This window comes from Phoca vitulina, unplaced genomic scaffold (assembly GCF_004348235.1).
Source record: "Phoca vitulina isolate PV1807 unplaced genomic scaffold, GSC_HSeal_1.0 scaffold5, whole genome shotgun sequence".
Taxonomy (NCBI): Eukaryota; Metazoa; Chordata; class Mammalia; order Carnivora; family Phocidae; genus Phoca; species Phoca vitulina.
The window spans coordinates 1721599-1735901 of NW_022589708.1; the positions used below are offsets into that span (position 1 = coordinate 1721599).

The 14303-nt window shown below is 57.0% G+C and overlaps 1 long non-coding RNA gene across 3 annotated transcripts in view; it reads right to left on the reverse strand.

Moving 5' to 3' along the window:
- The window catches only part of LOC116631457, a 636051-nt gene that overhangs the window by 283265 nt on the left and 338483 nt on the right, over positions 1 to 14303 (reverse strand). For all 3 annotated transcript variants that reach the window (XR_004299177.1, XR_004299176.1, XR_004299175.1), the window contains exon 3: positions 5204 to 5253. This is a non-coding gene — a long non-coding RNA (uncharacterized LOC116631457). The remainder of the gene's footprint in view (positions 1 to 5203; positions 5254 to 14303) is intronic.

Genomic DNA, 14303 nt, shown 5'->3' on the forward strand with positions numbered 1-14303 from the left:
GCACTGCCAGGGTCACACGCTGATCCGAGGAGCCAGGGTGGACAAAGCAGCAGCCCTCAGTCGGGAGGACCCGGGCTCCAATCCCCACTCGCCCGTGCATCTGCTGAGCAGCCTGGGGCCAGTTACTGGACCTCTCTGAGCTTTGGGTTCTCATCCTCAAAGTGACAGAGCATGTGAGGACTGGTTCTGAATCCCAGTAGGGGCTGATCCAAGGATGCCCCCCCCCCCAAATTGCCGCGTGAGCTGGATGGCCATGGTAAGAGGGAGAGACGGAAAGGGCAGAGCTTATAGCAGAATCTAGAGACTCGGATTGAGGTGCTTTCTGCAGAGCCCCTGCATTTCCCTCTGCCGTGCCAAGGCAGCCCCGGGAGGACACAGGACTCAGATGCCATGGCTGTCTCTTCGGGTGAGAAGAACGAAAGGGAGGCAACTTTCTTCCTGGTTCAATATCTGTCCCAAACAGCTTTAAGCTGAGCATGATGCATGGAAACCATTCCAGTGGAATTTTAGTTAGACGCGCAGGTAGAGAATGCAGGTCCCAGGAGCCAAGTGCCCAAAAGGCACAGTGCCCCTTGTTGCCCAGCTGTAGCCAGAGAGCTCTACAGACCGGGGCAAATACATCTCGACTTTCTCCCTAGGTAATCTTTAACCTTTCTCACAATTATTGCAAAGTCCACACAGATAATTAGGGAATAGGACATAATTAGATAATAAAAATCAGTCACAGTTTTTAGCTAATTGCAAAAAAACAACCATCCTTGGGCCTGAATTATTCACACTAGTCAACTCTCTGAACACCAGAAAATGCTGTAGAGGGCCAGAAACTCAGCCGAGCCATCAGCCTCCATGGCGTGTCCATCCAAACAGGTACTGGAGCCCGAGTGTCCTTTGTTCTCCCTTCAAACTTCAAACAAATATTTTATCAGTGACACATACACAGAGTCTAAAAACTCCAACCGGCTTATGACAAACACAGCTGAGTCCTGCCTCCAACCCCCCGGCACCCGTCCCAGTCCCCAGGGGCACTCTGGGGACAGTCTTTTAGCTGCTGGCTCTCCCAGCCCTCCTCCGACTTCTGAATATTATGTTCATACCTCTATCTTTTGAGGTTTGCGTTCCGGCTTCATCTACTGCCTTCCCGTTATGGAAAGTGGAGGCTGGGCTCTCAGGCCCGCCCTCTGTAGCGCCCCTCTCCCCTGCACCCAGGGCTGTGTGTCCCACTTCGCCGGTCCAGGTCCCAGTAGGGAAATGACATTTTATGACAACGTAGCTTTGTCTGCAGCGAAAGGAATTAAAAAAAAAAAGCCAACGGAAGTGAAGACTTCCATGGCTTATGGGTGCCCTTTGCTGGGTCCCTTCAGGGACACTCACAGTGGGAACTGGGGAGCAGCGCTCGGGCAGGCAGAGACACACCTGCTAACAAGATGCTCCCAGGTGTGTCCAGAAGGAGCGTCTCGGTGGGTCCCAGGGCTGAGAGAGCACGCGGCTCCCTGCAGAGCCCCCGAGGACCCAGAGCACCAGTCTGTGAGAGTGGAAGGCACTGTTCTCGAGTCGGGACCTGGACTCAGGGTGGACTGGGGTAGGGCCTCCGGCCAGCGCTTGTCTGAGGGACGCACCCGTTCCAGCTCATGAGGTTCCTTCCTCTCTTTCCAATTCTTTATGTCACGGATGGGCTTGTGGAATAGCCCCTCTGTGTTACCCAAGTCCTATGCCACCTGAGAAGTCCTTAATTACACAGAGGGCTTGAATGCACATACTGACCTGCTATGCTCTTCTTAAGCCTCTTTGGAATGACAGTCAAGGTACGTTATTTTAAAGGACACAAATCCACAAGGGCAGGAAAAATGAAGAAAAGACGATAGGGACAGAAGTTTGGAAGCCAGAGAGCCAATGTATGAGGGTGACTGACTCAGCCAGTGAGATAGCTGGGCGCGGGGCTGCAGAGGGGGACCTGGGGTGCTGGCGTGCAGTGGGGGGATGGGACGTGGGAGGTGGTGGTCCCCCAGCTCTGGGGCGGATGGCCACCCCCACTCTAGGAGAAGGTGGGACTCCCTGGGCCCAGGCTTGCTGGTGGCCCTCGGCCAGGAGGAATCAGGAGAGGTCTGTGTGGCCATCGCAGCCCCTAGCCCCTTTCCCTGGTGGTCTTTTGGATCTCGGGCAGGGAGCAATTTTGACCTCAGGCAAATTGGAGGGTTCCTCTCTGGGGAAACTGGTGCACCCAAAAGACTCTATAAACACTTAGATTTAAAAACAAATAAGTAAAGGGATCACGATCAGAGTGCTTCTCAACAGGAACACTGGAAAGTAGGAGACAACATTCTATGAGAAAAACAATTCCCTCCCTAGAATTTTAGCTCAAACAAACTCTCAAGCCAGACTACATTTTCAGACACATAATTGCTCAATAAACGTATCTCCCACCCACTATATTTAAGGGCTGCTGGGAGACATCCCCCACCAAAATGCAGGAAAAGCCAAGAGAGACAAAGACACTGGATTCAGGAAACTGGGGCCCCAGAGGAGAGAGGCACAGGCGCGGGGTGGGGGTCAGCTGCTGGGCCCTTAGGGGACACTCGCGATTTCTACAGAGTGGAGGGATGAGTTAGGGATGGGTGCATGAAACACCAGGACAGTGAAAAGGCAAATCAGCAATCCAGGAAGACAAGAGTCCTGCGGGAGGAAGGTGACCTGGGTCCTTGGGGGTCTGCAGGGAGCCGCGTGCTCTCTCAGCCCTGGGACCCACCGAGACGCTCCTTCTGGACACACCTGGGAGCATCTTGTTAGCAGGTGTGTCTCTGCCTGCCCGAGCGCTGCTCCCCAGTTCCCACTGTGAGTGTCCCTGAAGGGACCCAGCAAAGGGCACCCATAAGCCATGGAAGTCTTCACTTCCGTTGGCTTTTTTTGAATTCCTTCATTCAACAGAGATTTTTTTTAGCACCTGCCACATGGCAGGTCCTGGGCAGGGCCGTGGGAATCTGGAGCTGAGACGTGGGAGTCCCATCTTCAAGAGCCCAGTCGGTGGGAGATTGATGGGGGATACGGGGTGGCGAAGGAGGGGTGCGGGGAGCAGGGACACCCTGCTTCAGGAGATCCTGCAGTCTCGACTCCTTTCCTAACCGAAGTCAGAATGTATCAGCACTGGCCCCGGCAGGGGCTCCTGGCTCTGCCACCCCTGCCCAGTCTCGTGGGACGAGCTCAGAGCCAAGAAGAAGAAGAAGAAGCTGGGAGATAGAACCACGGCCCCAGGGATGGCTACAGACACTGAGCAGCAAGCCCACACCGGGCGGCAGATGGCTGATAGGGCCAGTGTGACACAGACAGGGGTTTGGGCCCAGAAGGGACATCCAGGGTGTTGGGTCACAGCCTAACCCCTGGAGCAGAGGTGACAAGGGTTCAGGTACCGAGAGCCACTCCAGGAACTGGCTTTAAAATCAAGCAAAGGGCTGCAGATGTGGGAACCAACAGCAGAGAGATGACAGAGACCCCTCAGGAAGCCGGCTGCACCCAGGCCGCGGGGAGGGCATCCATCATCCAAGCAGGTCAGCTTGTCCCTGCACCCGCTCGGCAGGGTGGGGCTGCGTGCTCGACAGGCCGCGGAAGACAAGAGGGCTGATCTGTGCAGCTGTGGCTTCTTGGGGTCCCATCAAGGGGGCCGCCGGCTCATGGCCAGGTGCTAGCTCGGGGCGTGGGGATGGGGCTTCACCGGGGAGAGGTGTGCCGAGCTGGGTGGCTGTCAGATGTCCTTGTTATCCAGACATGTTAGCACCGGCTGCTCGCATGGCGGTGAGTTCCCGCTCCTTGGGGCCGCGCACGTGCAGAGGTTAGAGCAGTGTCCTGGGATGTGTGGAGCGTGCGAGGGCCGTGGGGTTAGAGACGAGGAAAACAAGCCCCAGCCGGAGCCCAGGACGGAATGTGTGTGCATTGACAGGTGGTCCCAGCCAAGCAACATGATGCTTTTTCGAAAAAAAAATATTTTGTAAGCTGATACGCACAGATTTAACAAAATATAGTTGTCAGGGTCACAAAAGGTAGGAAGGACCGGAGGCACTTCCCTGATGTGCCCTGAGCCTCTGACGCCCTGCTTTAATGCAGTGAGCGTCTTTCCATTTAAAACTTCAAGGTTTAATGACCCAAATAATAGAAATTGATGAGGAAAGACATGCCACCCCTAATTTTAAAATATATTTGTCATCACAATCATTAATCTTTCTAAAATTTTCTCCCTTAGGGAGGAAAAGCGGAATTGAAAAAATAGCTGTTTTTCATCCTGGCCCTTCAGCACTCCAGCATGCATTCATGTGCTAATGGGCTTCTCAGCAGCCCTGCCCGGGAGAGAGCTGGGGGCAGGCAGGCCCGCTCCCTGAGCTCCCAGCTCTGCTGGGTCTGCAGGAAGCCCCAGAGCTCGGCTGATAGAGCGGGAGCAGAGTGTCAGTGCAGAGCAGTGTTGGGGGCAGGGGGTGACCGGAACCCCTGCTCCGGGGAACCCCTGCTCCACCCAGCCCTTTCTCTTCACAAAGAATCCCCAGGGTCTGCCGGCTCCCTCCGTGGGGCGGAGACCCCTCTGCCCAGCCCAGCAACCCTGGACTCACTCCCACTCCCGGGCCCTGACTTCCTGCTTGTCCCCTTGCTCTGCTGGGCCACCCGCTGCCTCCTTCCACCACATCAGCCCCGCGGTCCCTTTCTCTTCTGCCCTGGGGCTCTGCTCCGGCCCCTGCCAGAGCCGCTCATTTGGGGACTAGCTTTGGCCACCAGGCCAGCTCTCCAAGCCCCAACCTCTCTGGGCTCAGCTCCCTATTTCCTCTGGCCAATCCAGAACCATCTGCAGGGCTGGGCTAATTCCCAAGTCCCCATCCTGCTTTCAGCTTGTCCCGGACTCATGGGCAAAGCCAGCAATTGAGTAGACGTCAGGAAGGAGCGCCTCTTGTCACTGACAGATTGAAGAGAGGGTCTTCTGCTCTCCGGTGGGCACCTGCTGCGGGCACCTGCTGAGAGCACCCTCTGGGCCGTCCCTGCGGCCGGCGGGGTTTAGGGCCACTGCCGAGAGGGGAAGACGCGAGGTGTCCCCTCGCGGGCTCACATCCGGGGCAGACAGACACCAGGCAAACGTGCAGACTAAGAAACCGCAAAGTAGCACAGGTGCCGTGGAAGCATCCGGCTCCGGAGCAGGACGGGTCCGGGTTCAAACACCAACTACGCCGCTTACCTCCTCGGTGTCGTGGGGCGCTGTCACCTCCTGACCCTGCACTGTCTCATCTGAAAAGAGAAAACAAAAATGCTAAGTTCGCCAAGTGTTACGAGGATTAAGGGAGAAAAGTAGCTAAAACCCAGGGCTACTTATGCCACAGCAGCCCGAATGGCAGGAAGGGCGCCACCACCAGTGGGACGCGCTCCGTGCTCTGTCCGTTCTGTTCGCTAACAGCGGTGTCGGCTGCCCGCAGCAATCACTCATCCTCGAGCGTGGACCTGCCCACACTGCGTCTCCTCACTCAGCAAAGGATGAAGACGCTCAGGGGGGACTCCGAGTGCGACTGCCTGAGAGTCTCCCGCAAACGCCCCAGCGTCCCGGAGCTCAGCAACACCCCGCGCGGGGACGGGGATCCGGAAGACGGGTGCGGCGGGTCTTGGCCCTGCTGGGGAGCCCATGTGGGATTTCCTCGCTAAGACCTCTGGGCCAGACGGGAGTCCCGGAGCCTTGAGGGCATGGAGACCCCTGGGCGAAGACCCGCGCCCCCTGAGCAGCAGGGAGGTAATGCCCCGAGGGGTCTCCGGCCAGCACGGCAGGTGGAAGCCCCTGGAAGGCGCCTCTAAGGAAACGCCATCAGAGTCAAGCTCAACACAGTACTTGTTTCTTACCGCAAACGCCCACAGCCCACTGAACAAGCCATCAGGCAACTGGAGGAGAGAATGGGTCCCTCTGAAAACCAGAAGTGCACCCTACCAGCTGCAGAAGATGAGGGGATTCCGAGCACAGGGAAGGACACGTGGAGAAAGGACCAGAGAGGGGATCCAAAGACCCTCCGGCTGACGAGCTGAAGAGGGACATCAGACCTGCAGCTCTAGGGTGCCCAGACACGGGAGGACCCGCAGCCAGGCATAGTCGGGGAGACCTCTGCCGGCCAGAGGAGAGAGAGAAGTCCTTCCAGCCTCAGGAGCAAGGAGCAAATAAATGACAGAGATGGAAGAGTCAGGAGGGCATCGGCTTCCATCGGGAACCCTGGAAGCAAGAAGGGGACAGGACGGACTCACTCTGGGAGGAAGCACACAGCAGGTGTCACGGGGAAGGCAGGATAGTGTCAAGTATTCACGTCCCCAGAGCCTTCCTGGGGAAGCAGTGGTCATGGGGGAGACCAGCAAACTACAGGTAAACACACGGACAAAAATATAATGACGCCAATAACTTAGCTGGGAATGAGAAGTGCAGGTGCTCGATGAGCACTTCGAAAATGGAGAGACGTACCACAGGCAAACTTCAGAAGGGTCCAGGAGGAAAAGAGTTACGTCTACAAAGTCTGAGAGCTAACATGGCAGTTGGCCCTGTGCCCGTCCCACTGGGGGCACGAGGTGCGGGAGGCTTCTCAGGCGGGGGGAGGACTTCACAGGATGAACAGAACCATAGGACTGAGTGAGACGCCAGGGAGGGAGGACGCCACCACCATGGGTCCTGGAGTGAAGGAAGGAGCAATAGAGCGGCAAGAGGGAAGAGAAGAACGAGGCCCAGTCAGATCTGCAAAGAGAGAACCAGGAAACACCGAATAACAGAATACGTGAATAATAAACTTCAGAATGGGAGAATAAAACCAAATAATCAGCCATTACATCAGACACAATGGGCCAAACTCCATTAAAAGGCAGAGAGCATCCGTGGATGGACAAACGGCGCCTGGGGTATATTCTGTGCCTGAGAAACACCTAAGATAACCTCACAAAGGAAGGCGGGCAGCGGAGGAGCGCGCAGGGGAGGAGAGGTATGAGGGGAGCGGAAGGCCGAGGGAGGGGCGAAGGGGGCGGGGGTGCCCTGTGGCACCGCGCGCAGCACAGAGTGCACGGCGGCATCGTGTAGGAGAGGACAGACGACCTGTCACAAGGCGCCCTTCTCGAGGAGCGTGGACAGCACCTGAGCGACCCCCGGCGCCCTCAGAGGGCAGGCAGGGCTGGCATCCAGACTCGAGCCCTCTCTGCCTCCCGGGCTGCAAACACCGGACTTCCTCATGCAAGATAAGCGGATGGCAAGGCAGCATCGACCTCCGACGGGGGAGGAGAGTCTGCAGTTTGTCTCATCATTAGGAAATTTCTTGCAGAATCACCAAAACGGCCTCCTTTATGTTTATGTGATGTCAAAGCAGCTGCCAATTCATTTAAGTCGGTGGGAAAAGTTACTTAACCAGGAATTTCTTTGTGTGTGCAGCAACGTTGCTGAAAAGCTGGCTGATTCGGCTCGCACTTTTTCACCAGTATTTCTGGCGAAGCTGCGGCTGGAGCTCTAGGCCGGACTCTGCCCGCTGCCCTGTCTCTGCAGCCCTGGACAGCATGTCACGGGGTACGGCCATGGTGCCTGGAGGCGGGGCCCACCGCTGTGGGAACGGGGCCAAGCTCCCCACCTCCTAATCTGTGCAATGGGCCTGAGAGCAGATGTACCTGGTAGAATCACAGGCTGTGTAACTGGACAGCGAGCACGGTTCCCGGCATGTGGCAGGGAACAACAAACATGGACTGTTACGGACAGCACACTGGCAGGTGAGCGGACATAAAGGAGGTGGCTGCCATGTTTTCCCAGCTGCAGTTCAGCCTTTAGAGACGAAAAATTAGCCAGTGGAATTATCTTGTTGACTCACGCCCTCGGGTCAGAATGGCATGCTGTCTACGGGAGCCCAGCCGATCTTCGTTCTAGATGGCTCCATGGTCCACACAGAAAGAACAAAAGAGTTATATTTTAAAGATGAGTTTTCCTAAACCTTCTAATCCACCTGCTCTTTGAATAAGAACATGCAGCATCAAACTGGACGGGAGAAGGTAAATAAACACTAGATCGTGCACCCTCCTTCATGTTGTCACTCACCAACAAACGGCCTCGTGAGACCAACGGGAAGAGAGAATGGGGTGCATGCAAGAGGGCAGAGGGAGAGAGAGAGGCCGTGGGCAGCGGGGCCTGCTGGACTCCCAGGCGCCCATCCTCGGGGTCGTCTTCCCAGAGAGGACACCCAGGCCCACCCCTTCCCTGGCCAGGCTGACCCCAGTTTGCGATCGGCTCTAGACCTATGTGGTCCTAGCAAGTCACTTACAGGTTCTGAGCTGCTGTTTCCTCTAATAAAACAAGGATAACAGTACCTGTTTCCCGTTGTGGCTGAAAACCGGAGGTCACAACAGAGATGGCATGCTTAGCACAGGAGTCCCCCAGTAGATGGGTGACGGTGATGGTGGTGGTGACGGTGGTGGTGGTGACGGTGGTGATGGTGGTGACGGTGGTGGTGACAGTGATGGTGATGGTGGTGACGGTGGTGATGGTGACCATGGTGGTGGTGATGGTGGTGATGGTGGTGACAGTGACCACAGTAGTGATGGTGGTGGTGATGGTGGTGATGGTGGTGACAGTGACCACAGTAGTGATGGTGGTGATGACAGTGACCACGGTGGTGGTGACGGTGGTGGTGGTGACAGTGGTGATGATGACAGTGATGGTGATAATGGTGGTGGTGGTGACGGTGACAATGGTGATGGTGACAGTGGTGGTGACAGTGATGGTGATGGTAGTGGTGATGGTGATGGCGATGGTGGTGACGGTGACCACGGTGGTGGGGACGGTGGTGATGGTGGTGATGGTGACAGTGGTGACGGTGACGGTGGTGGTGACGGTGAAGGTGACGGTGGTGGTGGTGACAGTGGTGGTGACAGTGATGGTGATGGTGGTGATGGTGATGGCGACGGTGGTGACAGTGACCATGGTGGTGGTGACGGTGAGGTGACAATGGTGGTGGTGGTGGTGGTGATGGTGACAGTGGTGATGGTGATGGTGGTGGTGACGGTGAGGCGACAAAAGTGATGGTGATGGTGACAGTGGTGACGGTGAAGGTGACGGTGGTGATGGTGGTGACGGTGGTGACAGTGATGGTGACAATGGTGATGTGGTGACGGTGGTGACGGCGGTGGTGATGGTGACCATGGTGGTGGTGATGGTGACAATGGTGACAGTGACAATGGTGACCGTGGTGGTGACAGTGATGGTGATGGTGGTGACAGTGATGGTGACAGTGACCACGGTGGTGGTGACGGTGGTGGTGGTGGTGACAGTGACCGCGGTGGTGGTGACGGTGGTGGTGGTGATAGTGGTGGTGACAGTGATGGTGACGGTGATGGTGATGGTGGTGATGGTGACCATGGTGGTGGTGACGGTGGTGATGGTGGTGGTGACAGTGATGGTGATGGTGGTTGTGGTGGTGATGGTGGTGGTGATGGTGGTGGTGATGGTATTGGTGATGGTGACCACAGTGGTGGTGACGGTGGCCGCCGTGGCTGTGGCCATTACCATCATGAATGCCGCCCTCTGCCCTGGGGAAGGTCTGTCCCTCTGGCAGGGGAGGAAGGCCCTGCAGGTGAGGAGCACTCACAGGCTGCTCCCGCCCGGAGTGCACGGGCTCGGAGCCCGGCCCCCTGCTCCCCGGGGGGCTGTGGGCCTGTCCTGGACACTGTGCCCACAGAGGGCCTTGGACTCAAACACCGTGCCTCCCCTCCAAGCACAAAACAGCACAGCGGCGCCCGGGGCTGCACCCCTGGGGTCAAAGGACGGTTCCCTCTCATGGCAGAAAGGGCCTGGCTTCTAGTCAGGAGCATTTGGCTTCGGCGCAGAAATGCCTGTTTCTTTCACAGTGAAGGATGGTGGGCCAAGGCTCTTTCATCCCATGAGAACACTCCTGAATGCCGCATGGGCGTAAAGTGTATAAAAAGCCCATCTCTGCCCCATTCCCGAGAGCCTCCTTTAGACCTGGATGTCTCTGGAGGCACGGACAGGTCTCCTGCTGCACGCAGACTGCGCGTGCATTCACTTCGCGCTTTCCGAGAGCAGCTTCCCAGAGAACGAGGTGCAATATTTATAAGTTTCCCAGCGTTTGCCTGGTGGGATGGCTGACTCTCCTCCATCTTTCCTGACCTCTGTTTGCTCCTTCTTTCCACATTCATCTTCAAAAAAAACCAAAGCCAAGACCAGAAATCCCGCTCCCCAAACAAAGCAGACAAAAGTATATAAAAAGTCAACCTTCTATCTGGAGAGCCAAGATACAAGTGTGCCCCTGCCCTCTGTTCTGGCGGGCTTTGCCGGGCCCTGAGCGCGAGCGGCCACACGGCTGGTAAGTGGGCATCTGTGACAGCCTGGCGGTGCTAAGGAGGGGGCTCGTGACGGGAATGAGCAGCCCGGCCAGGAGAGTCGGAGCTTCAGGGTGGGCCGGTGGCATTTTCGAGGGAGCCCTCGGGGACCAGTCCCGACACCCAGAGAGAAGAAACACAGCGGCAGGTACCCGCTGAGCTGGTGTGGGTGTGGAGGAGGTGGGAGACCCATCCGTGCTCACAGCTCAGACATCGCCCCTGGGCCTCGAGGCCAGCCTCGACACCACGTGCGGGAGCCATGAAACCACCATGAAGATCACTTTTCACCTGGACTCCCCCTCCCGTTCCCCAATTGTCCGACAAACTAGGGCCCCGTCCCCCTTGGCCTCCGCTTCTGTGCCCCCGCCACGGCCATCCAAGCTCCTGGAGCAGGCTCACTGCCCTCGCACAGCCACCGAGCACCATACTTCAGAGCTCCTGTCTCTGGCTGGGACGGAAGCGCTGGGCATACTCTGCACATGCAGTGATGTCTTCACCGTCAGGCCGGCAATGCCACGCACGGTCCAAGACCCAGTGACCGGGGCCTCGTGATGCCACGAGAAGGACAGAGTCCTCACAAATGACGGCTAGGAATGCAAATGCTCGCAGGCGTGTGAATGAATGATTCGGGAACATCAGTCAACGTCTCTGAACAGAACTTCACGCACATCTCCGCTGGCAGGTGCAGACCCCAAACGAGGTTAAGGCTTCCTTCCGTCTTCCACAAGTGAGAAGCTGGGCGGGAGGCAGGGCAGCTCACGGCGAGACTGGCTGGACGCCCGTTAGCTGAGGAAGGCGATTCTAGCCCACTCCGAGGTTGGCTTCCCTTCCGGAGCTGGCCCCCGGGGGTTCCCTCTCAGGAGGAGCGCAAGCAGGGATTGATGCGCCGCGTGAGCTGACCGACCCTATTAGGCTCGACCTAGGAAAGCGCAGAAGCTGATGAGGCCAGGACGCACGGTGGGCTGACCTCCCTGTGCTTCCGCCCCAGGCCCACTCACTGTCGTGGCTCTGCTGGAGCTCAAGGAACTGCATTGCCCCAGCTCTCTTGTGCCCTGGCTTTCGGGAGGCTTGGCCTGTGGGAAGCCCTGGGGATTGTCTAGGGGCAGGAGGAGGGAGAAGCAGGGGCTTTCTTCCTGTACCCCCCTCACCCTGTGCTCCTGCTTAGGGGGCACCAGGCAGTGGCTGTACCCCAGGACAGGGGATTCTGACTCTGAGAGTCCGGCTTCCGGGCTTCTAGAACACACCAAGCCCCACATGCCCCACGAGTGGGTCGTGTCTCCCAAAAGATCATATTGCAATCCTAACCCTCAGTACCTCAGAATGTGACCTTATTCGGAGATGGAGTCAGTCCTGCACAAGTAGTTAAAGATGAGAGCATTAGGGCGGGGGAGTCCAATGACTGGGGCCCCCACGAGAGAGGAAGAGATGCAGAGACAGACATCCACAGAGGGGAGACGCCATGTGACAATGGAGGCAGAGAATGGGGAGCTGCGTCTACAGGCCAAGGAGCACCAAGGATTGCCCCAACGTCTGGAAGCTGGGGGAGCCTGGAACAGACTCCTTCATGGCCTCAGAAAGAGCCGGCCCAGCCAAAACGTTTTTTTTTTTTTTTTTTAATTCTAGTTAGTTATCAAACGGTGCAATATTGATTTCAGGAGTAGAGTTCAGTGACTCATCACTTACATATAACACCCAGTGCTCATTGCATCATGGGCCCTCCTTAAAGCCCATCCCCCAGTTACCCCATCCCCCCACCTACCTCCGCCCCAGCAACCCTCAGTATGTGTTTCCTAGAGTTAAGAGTCTCTTATGGTTTGTCTCCCTCTCTAATTTCATCTTATTTTATTTTTCCTCTCTTCCCCTATGATCCTCTGTTTTATTTCTTAAATTCCACATGTGTGAGATCATATAATTGTTTTTATCTGATTGACTTATTTCACTTAGTATAATACCCTCTAGTTCCAGCCACATCTTTGCAAATGGCAAGATTTCATTCTTTTTGATGGCTGAGTAGTATTCCATTGTATATATATACCACATCTTCTTTATCCCTTAATTTGTTGATGGACATCTGGGCTCTTTCCATAGTTTGGCTATTGTGGACATTGCTGCTATAAACATCGGGGTGCAGGTGCCCCTTCTTTTCACTACATCTGTATCTTTGGGGTAAATACCCAGTAGTGCAATTGCTGGGTCGTATGGCAGCTCTATTTTCAACTTTTTGAGGAACCTCCATACTGTTTTCCAGAGTGGCTGCACCAGCTTGCATTCCCACCAACAGTGTAAGAGGGTCCCCCTTTCTCCGCATCCCCGCCAACATCTGTCCTTTCCTGACTTGTTAATTTTAGCCATTCTGACTGGTGTGAGGTGGTATCTCATTGAGGTTTCGATGCCAACACCTTCGTTTCAGGCTCCCGACCTCCCAGCTGTGAGACTTCGAGACCATATGTTCTGTTCCTCAAGCTGCCCTGTGGCGCTCTGTTGGGGGGCCCTGGGGCCCGCCCACAATTATAGTTCTGGCCACGAAGGAAGTCTGACCCACGTGCACACCTGTGCGCACATTCACTGGGCTGGGCAGGGACACGGCCCACGGGCCACATCATGGGTGAGCCCCAGCCTACTCTGTCTCCTTTTTCCTGCTTGTTTTTGTTTTTTAATTTAACTTTAGTTTTTATTAGCATGAAGGGTTAAGAGTAACAACTTCGAGACAGGTTTGCACGAAGCCCAGATGCTTGTCGGGGGGCAGTGCAGTCGCAGGGACCCCAGGCAGCCCGGGAGCCGGGGAGGCTGGAGGCCCGCGGAGTCCAAACCCCGGGAGGGGCACGGCCTGAGGCCGACAGAGCCGGGGATCGGGTGGCATGAGCTCCCAGTGAGCAGGGGCCTCCCATCAGGGCCTCCCATCGGGGCCTCCCATCGGGGCTTCCCATCGGGGCCTCCCATCGGGGCCGGCTGTGCAGCGTGGTCTCCAGATGCCGGAGGAGGAAGTCCCACACGGCCTGCGTGCCGGCACCCCACCTCTTCCAGTCTCTCCCGGCGAGCCAAGGGGTCCCCGCGCGGCTCTGGGGGTCCCCGAGTTCCCTCCCCACCCAGCGGCCTGGGGCTCTGTGCATCCTCCGGGTCTCAGACTGCTCATCTGTGCAACTCGCAGAAGGACAGAGGCAAAGGTCGCCAAGCGGGCGTCCAGATGTCCTCACGCAGACGGACTGGGATGGTATTTAGAGGAGTCTTGCCAAGTCCTGCTGCCAGAACCTCAAAACCCAGAGTGGACCGGGGACGTTGCGCGGACACTGGGGCAGCACACGGGGATGCTCCGATGTCACGGCCCAGGATCCAGTGCACGCCGCACGCGCGGTTCAGCTGACAGCATCTGATGTACCAGCCGTGGTGCAATCAGGGCAGGAAGCACTCGTTCTGGATTAGCCATTTTGGGGTATTATCCTAATAGAGCATTATTTTTAAACTACCACAATATTTTAATTACATTCTCAGCATGAATCATTATGTACCTTAGTGAGAAGGCACTTCTGGCTGTAATTGCACACTGGAGGCCCGTGACGCTGTCATCGAACGTAAGTCCCGAAACGGATTGACGGACAGATGGCTTCCACAGCCGCTCTCCACCCGCTACCTCTGTGAGGTGTGGCCCGGCGCCTCCCTGTGTTTCCTCCTGCCCCCCGCCCCCTCCCCTCCCCTGTCGCCCTCCCCTCCCCCATCCTTTCCTCCCCCTCCCCCTGCCTTCCCCCTCCCCAACCCTGCCCCTCCTCCCCTCCCCATCCCCCCTCCCCTCCCCCATCCTTTCCTCTCCCCTTCCCCCTGCCCTCCCCCTGCCCTCCCCCTCCCCACCCCTGCCCCTCCTCCCCACCCCCTCCCCCCTCCCCTCCCCCATCCTTTCCTCTCCCACTCCCCTCCCCACCCCTGCCCCTCCTCCCCACCCCTCCCTCCCCTCCCCC